This window comes from Neomonachus schauinslandi, chromosome 2 (genome assembly GCF_002201575.2).
Source record: "Neomonachus schauinslandi chromosome 2, ASM220157v2, whole genome shotgun sequence".
Lineage (NCBI taxonomy): Eukaryota > Metazoa > Chordata > Mammalia > Carnivora > Phocidae > Neomonachus > Neomonachus schauinslandi.
The window spans coordinates 143,266,896-143,274,414 of NC_058404.1; positions in this window are offsets into that span (position 1 = coordinate 143,266,896).

Consider the following 7,519-nt stretch of genomic DNA (forward strand, 5'->3'; position numbering starts at 1 on the left):
GCTTTTCCAAATGTGCTCTAGTTTTTATCTTGTTCCCACTCTTGATGGTGGGTTTCAGAAGTTCATGTAATGCTGCTGATGTGATCTGGAAAATGACAAAAATGGAATGATGGCCTCCTACATGCTAGACCCTACATCTATTACTATGATCTAGGGCTAGGACTGTCTTTTGGGGTAACTACTAAGTCCTTTTCAGGCATTTCTGAAAACGTGTTTGGTGTGTTCTATCCCTGTGCCTTTAGACTGAAGAACAGGACCTGACGTTTACCTCTGTTATCACTTATCTGATTAGACTTCCATCTCATCTCCTCTCACATGTAGAGATCAGCTTCATCCAGACTCTATCATTCAATGTATTTGAGTTCACTAGCCCAATATATGGTCTTAGCTTTCTCTGTTCCATCATCTACCCATTCAACGAGTAATTTTTTTTTAAATTTTTTATTGTTATGTTAATCCCCATACATTACATCGTTAGTTTTAGATGTAGTGTTCCATGATTCATTGTTTGTGCATAACAGTGCTCCATGCAGAACGTGCCCTCCTCAATACCCATCACCAGGCTAACCCATCCTCCCAACCCCCTCCCCTCTAGAACCCTCAGTTTGTTTTTCAGAATCCATCGTCTCTCATGGTTCGTCTACCCCTCCGATTTCACCCCCTTCATTCTTCCCCTCCTGCTACCTTCTTCTTTTTTTTTTTTTCTTAACATATATTGCATTATTTGTTTCAGAGGTACAGATCTGAGATTCAACAGTCTTGCACAATTCACAGTGCTTACCAGAGCACATACCCTCCCCAATGTCTATCACCCAGTCACCCCATCCCTCCCACCCCACCCCCCACTCCAGCAACCCTCAGTTTGTTTCCTGAGATTAAGAATTCCTCATATCAGTGAGGTCATATGATCCATGTCTTTCTCTGTTTGACTTATTTCGCTCAACATAATACCCTCCAGTTCCATCCATGTCGTTGCAAATGGCAAGATCTCATTCCTTTTGATGGCTGCATAATATTCCATTGTATATATATGCCACATCTTCTTTATCCATTCATCTGTCGATGGACATCTTGGCTCTTTCCACAGTTTGGCTATTGTGGACATTGCTGCTATAAACATCGGGGTGCACCTCAACGAGTAATTTTTTAACATCTCCTTAGTTCTAGGCCCTAGGGAGACAGAAGAGAGCAAGACATCCTACGCCTCTGTCCTCATGGGATCTCGCTGCTTTGAAGAAGCAGTTATTTGCTATACCTGGGAGGGTGCTGCTAAAAACAATAAGATATATTTGAATATATAGCAGGGACCTTAAAGGCTATGAATTACAGTTCCGTGATCAAAGTACTGAGGGCAAATAAAGTCCTTAGTAAAACAAATATTTACATCGTTAATAAACGATGCAGTCACATTCATCTTGACAGCTGGTTCCTGGAAGGTAAATGCCTACCCAGAACTTCTCAGCCCTGGCTCTACCCTAGAATCATCTAGGGACCTTTAAAAAACACACCAAATCTTATCCCAGACCAACTGAATGGAACATTTGGGTTGTAGAAGCAACCAGGACATCAGTATTTTAAAACTGCCTGGGATGGTTCTCACTGGCAGCCAGGTTTGAGACCCACTGCTCTGCATGGGTGCTCAGAAGGACTTCTGATTGCTGCCCAGGCTAGCTTAGCCAGCAGACCCCGGTGAGCACCGCTGGGTGAAGAGGGGCTCCCGCTGCGGGGGTGGGGCGGGGGCGCAGCCCGCGCAGGGCTCTGTAACTGGAGTAGCCCGTTGCGGCTTGACCATGTGTTAGAGTGTGCTGGAAAGTCTGCTAAAGTAAGACTGGGTGTAAGTTTCCCCAGCTTCCTCTGCTAGCAATCAGTGTACTTCTCATACGTATTTGTGAGGGATACAAGTTTGCTCTCTAGAAAGCTCTGTTGTATGAACTTCCTTTGCAGGATTTATATGTGTACACGTTCTGGTACATTTCTTTTTTTTTTTTTTTTTTTAAGACTATTTATTTCAGAGAGAGAGAAAGAGAGATTGACAGAGTGCACACAGAGGGAGAGGGCGAAATAGACTTCCCGCAGAGCTTGGAGCCCAATGTGGGGCTCGATCCCAGCACCCTGGGGTCATGACCTGAGCTGAAGGCAGACCCTTAACTGACTGAGCCACCCAGGTGCCCCACATTCTGGTACATTCCTATGTGTCCACCAAACAAAGCATTTTGTATTTTCCTGGCATTTACTGAAGCACCGTAGGAAGTGAGAAGCAAGTATTGTTTACATCCTGAAGTGGAAGAATTTTTATAATGAACACCATCCAGATTTTAGACTCTGAATAACAAAATAATGTCTGAGACAAAGGCCAGCACAGAAGATGTGATATAACTTAAGTTTGTTTAATTAGAATTTGACATCTGCCTTATATTTTTCTCTGACAATTGTAAATTTTTAATCAGTCAATTGAAAAAAATAAAACTGACGCACACAACATTTCAAATGTTAACTTGCCTACAGGATTGGTTCTGTTTGTTTTAGGGGTTCTCTGGTGGTTAGGAATTCACTGATACGTGCACCATAGACTCCGGCCTCGACCAGCTCTGGAAGCCTCTGTATAATTATGTGCCATGAGGGGCAGTGTGGTTGGCTGCAAAGCCAAGGGTAAGCAATTCTCTCAAAACAAATCCTGAAAACAGACTGTTGCGCCCTACCTGACATCATGGGTTGTAAGGTCTCCTGTATAGAAAACACACAAAACCACAAAATTCTTTACCAGGAATATTCCGTGGGGTCAAGGGAATGCCTTGTTGGTGTTGCGTTCTGATAGAATCTTCTGCTTGTCTTAGAACACTCCAGTGGCAGCAGGTAAGTCTCAAGGGGTCTGGAGGGAAGTGTCGACTCTAATTCATTGATTTATTCTGGGCAGAGTGAACGTTCAGGCCTCAGGACGTGCTGGAGCTATGTCGGATGGATGTGGCAGGTGCGGTGGTCACCAGAGTAAGAGTAGTGTGTTTGTATCCTAAGAGTGGGCAACAAGACCCACTAAAATAGAAAAAGATTTTTAGAATTTGTATATTTTAAATACCATACTTCAAAACTTATTTTTTAGTGAGTTCTATAATGTACATAGGATATATGCAGTAGCACATGCTTAAAACTGATAAATAATTAAATGATAAATAAATTCTGTTTATATATGTATATGTGGTCCATGCTCAATAGTTTTTTATAGATTATATGTATGGTAAAAACAAGCAAAAACCATCAGAGACCTGAGGTAAGCAACTCTGTTGATGAGTCCTGCTGGGCTTCCAGTTCTTTCTCTTTCCTGCTCTGCCTTAGCAATTTTGCTGAAGGGAAAAGGCAGAGACAGAATCAGCAAAGTGTGTGGCTAGGAAAGATTTTTTCCTTACATTTCTTTGTTGTTTCAAACTCGAAAAGATAAGACTGTAGTCATTATGCTTTTCCCTCTGCCGGACTCTGGAGGAACGCTCAATTTAACAGAGCTGAAGAAGAGAAGACAATCCCACACCTACAAGATCTGTTTTAAAAATTAGGAGCTACTGGATAAAAACGACATTTTACTCAGATTGTTTACTGTGGCTTTTCTAAGGTTATTCCAGCCAAGCTTTCTAAAAACTAACAGAACAGGTAATTTAAACATGTACCAGTTACTTATTTAAACATTCACTGGTTTTTAAAACCTATTTGGTAGCACTGTTGCAAAGAGCAAATGAGACTGCCCTCGTTTGTAATGAGAGTTCAGTAAGGATTTGTTTCGTTATTATGGTTTTATTATTCTTAAAAAATGTTATTATCATGACATAGCTCCCCACTTGGCCTAACTTTCCTGAGATGGTTCTCTAGACTTCTGGAACGTTTCTGGGAGAAATCTCTAGATTTCCAGTCGTTCTCTAGATTTAGGGACCCTGCGGATGTATTGTCTCTATTCTCTCTCCAGGCAGGTCTGGTTTCACTTCCCATTGTCCCCGACCCAACGTGGGTGCTTAATTGTCCCCTGATACGGATCATTCTTACTGAGCAGCTCCCTTGTAATGTGGTCATACCAGCCAGGCTGCTTTTCCCGATTCAGAAGGCACCCGTGGAACTGGCAGGCCTGATAAGCCTTCACTATAAAAGATAGTATCTTTCATCTCTTTGTCCCTGCCACCTTGCACAGTGCTCAATAAATGTTTATGGAATTGAATTGATTAGGAGAGGCAGTAAGTCAACTCAAAGGAATGACTCTGTGAAGTTGGAATATCAGACAACATCCTAGGGAGGGGCGGAGAGGTCATCCTTAGGGGTTAATATTTTTCAGACAATACTACAGAGTAGTAGCTTAATCTGTCCACACAGAGTCGGTCCAGCTGTCCTTCCTCAATGCAGGTGACCGAGTGGTGGTGGGGAATGGCCCCATTTGGGGACTGCTGGTCAGGAGGATGCTAGAGGAAGACTCTAGACCTCATCGAAAGTGAAAGTAGTCAGTGTCATCGTTCATGACAGAACATCGGCTCCCAGGGCCAGAGCTGCCCCAACACCAGGAACTGTGCCACACACAGAACCAAGGGGCCCGAAGAGCAACATGGTGGGCCCGGGTCTTAGCTTGGGTTCCTATGGCCCCAAGCCATCGGCTGGGTGCTTTCAACAGCAGTCATTCATTTCTCACAGGTCTCGAGGCTAGGTGCCAGCATGGTGGGGTGCTGGTGAGAGCTCTCCTCCTGGTTTGCACGTGGCCTCCTTCGTGTTGTATCTTCATATGGCAGAGAGAGAGAGCGAGAGAGAGCGAGAGAGAGCGAGAGAGCAAGCAGTCCCTCCAGTCTCCTCTTCTAAGGCACCCATGTTATCATGAGGATCCCACCTGCACGACCTCATCAAAACCTAGTTATCTCCCAAAGTCCCACCTCTAAATATCATCACCTGGAGGGGTCGGGCTTCAATGTATGAACTTGGGGGAGCAGAATACCGTCCACAGCAGCCGAAGTACTTGGGTTAGAACCCTGATCTCCATTTCATAGCCAGGACTTTGGGCAAATTATTCAACTGCACTGTGCCTCAGTTTCCTCATCAGTAAAATAGAAATAGAAATACTCCCTACCTCAGGGTGCTGCTGAGAGGAGTGAGTAAACCTAGTTCAAGGAGCTGGAACAGGATGCAGTACGGCAGGTGTGAGACACGCCGTGAGTTATTTGTATTATCGGCTATTATTCCCCGGGGAGGTGGGGGCGGCCAGACACTTGATTTTTTTAATAAAGATTTTATTTATTTATTCATGAGAGACAGAGAGAGAGAGAGAGAGACAGAGGCAGAGGGAGAAGCAGGCTCCCCGCGGAGCAGGGAGCCCAACTTGGGGCTCGATCCCAGGACCCTGGGATCATGACCTGAGCCGAAGGCAGATGCTTAACGACTGAGCCACCCAGGCACCCCCAAACAGACATTTGATTAGGTGGAAGGCAAGCTCTGCACTGGACCCACGCCGAGCACTCGCTTTAGCCAGGACAACATTTACCAGTGGCCTCAAAGTTGGAAGCCAATGACCTGGAACCAGCCTAGGCACCTCTACCTGTCTGCCCCCATTCTATCTACTCCCCTGCGCATGTCATTCCACGTCCTCTGCCTCCACTGGGCCTACCAGCTCTTTCTGCTGCCTTTTCTCAGCATCTCTCTTTGTCTCTCACTTTTCCCCTCCTCCTGGGAAGGGTTTTTGGCAGCCATTCTTTGGTGGCCAAAGACCCCTATTCCCTCCTCAAGACACCTAACCAGGACTCGCTGCTGCCAAGGGGCTGACACCCACCCTAGTTTTTCCTCTGCTTCAATCCCCAAAGTGAGAATCAGCAGAGAGGCCACCAGAACAGGAGATGCTTGGGACAAAGAGCCACCCCTGGGGCAGAAAGTCCAGATAGTACAGCAGTCTTTTTAGATCCCAGATTCTGTGTTACTTGGTTCTCCCTTTTTCTTCCAGGCTTGTCAGATCTTATACCCCTGTTAAGTACAAGTATTTGTAATGCTCAGGGGAGTCTCCAGTAATGAAGTGCATAAATAAAACCATCTGTATATACGCTTACCTTAAAAAAACAAATATAATGCTCTAACTATACTATAAAGCAGAACTAAAGAGAGAGTGATTTATTATGAAACAATAGATATTTCAATATGTAGATGCTCAGGCATGACTCTGTTAGAAGACACAGTATTTGTCGGCTCCTTGTGCTTCCAGGCAGATCACCGTGAATACAAGAGGAACAAATGCAAATGGCAGGAAATGTGGCCATTGGTGATGTGATGGTCCAAAATGGTGGACTCCTCCTGGGAAAGTTCCAAAGAAAACAAAGTTCAATTTTGCCTGGATACACCTGAGAACCACTGCCCTAGGCTGTTTTGCGAAAGCTCGGTGTAAATGGTAAAATACTCACACATGCCCACTACCCTGTCTGACTCCAAAGAGTTAAGTAAGAAACAGAGGCCTGGAGACCTGGGTCACTCAAAAAGAATCAAGTGGAGTCAGATAGACATTCAAACCCTGGCTCTACCACCTACTTTGGTGTGACCTTGAGGAAGTTATTAACTTTTCTAACCCTTGATCTCCTCATTTATAAAATAGGCATAAAATACCCACCAGATATAGAACTGTGAGGATCAAATGTAATAATAATGTGTGGAAAGCACTCTACACAGGACCTGGAATATAGAGATCTCTCAGTAAAGGATTTGAGGGAGATGGGTAGGCAAGAAATAGTGTATGGGAGGAGAAAAATGTTTTTTCCTCTACCCGTCTGGTTCTGTGGCTGAGGTCCTATAAATTAGACTGGCAAAAAGATTAACAAGAGAAAACCAAACAGAAGTTTATTAATATGTGCATCATGTATGCACACATGGGGGTCCCCGGCGATGAGTAACCCAAAGAGGTGGTCAGAACTTGGGCTTATATACCATCTCAGCTAAAACAGAAGAAAAGGGTTTTGGGGAAGCAAATTATGGGAAGGGGACCAGGGAGAGAATGGTAACAAGGTTTGTTTAGTAAGGCTTATTATGCAGATTCAAGTCAGTGCCTTCACGTCAGTAAGAATTGTTATGAATTCTCCACTTCCTGGGGTGTCTGGGTGGCTGAGGCTTGATTTCGGTTTGGGTCAAGGGAGGCAGCCCCAAGTCAGAGTGCAGAGCCTGCTTGTCTCTCTCTCTCTGCTCCTCCCGCAGCTTGCAGGCACGCACACACGCTCGCTCTTAAATAAATAAATAAATAAATAAATAAATAAATAAATAAATAAATAAAATCTTTTAAAAAAGGAGAATTCTCCTCTTCCTGGTACTGGAGAGGGAGACACCTTTCACAAATGGGAATTTCCTTTACGAAAGGAAAACCTATGTCCTGTTTTTAGAACTTTCCCTGCATCTGCTGGTTCTCGATGGCCTTGGCTCAAAATAATTCAGATGCCATAGAGGCCTATTTTGGGATGGCATATTTTGGTACTTTTCGAGAGTCAGCAAATATTCACATCAAAACTCTTCAGAGAGTTCCTGCTTCCAAAGGAGT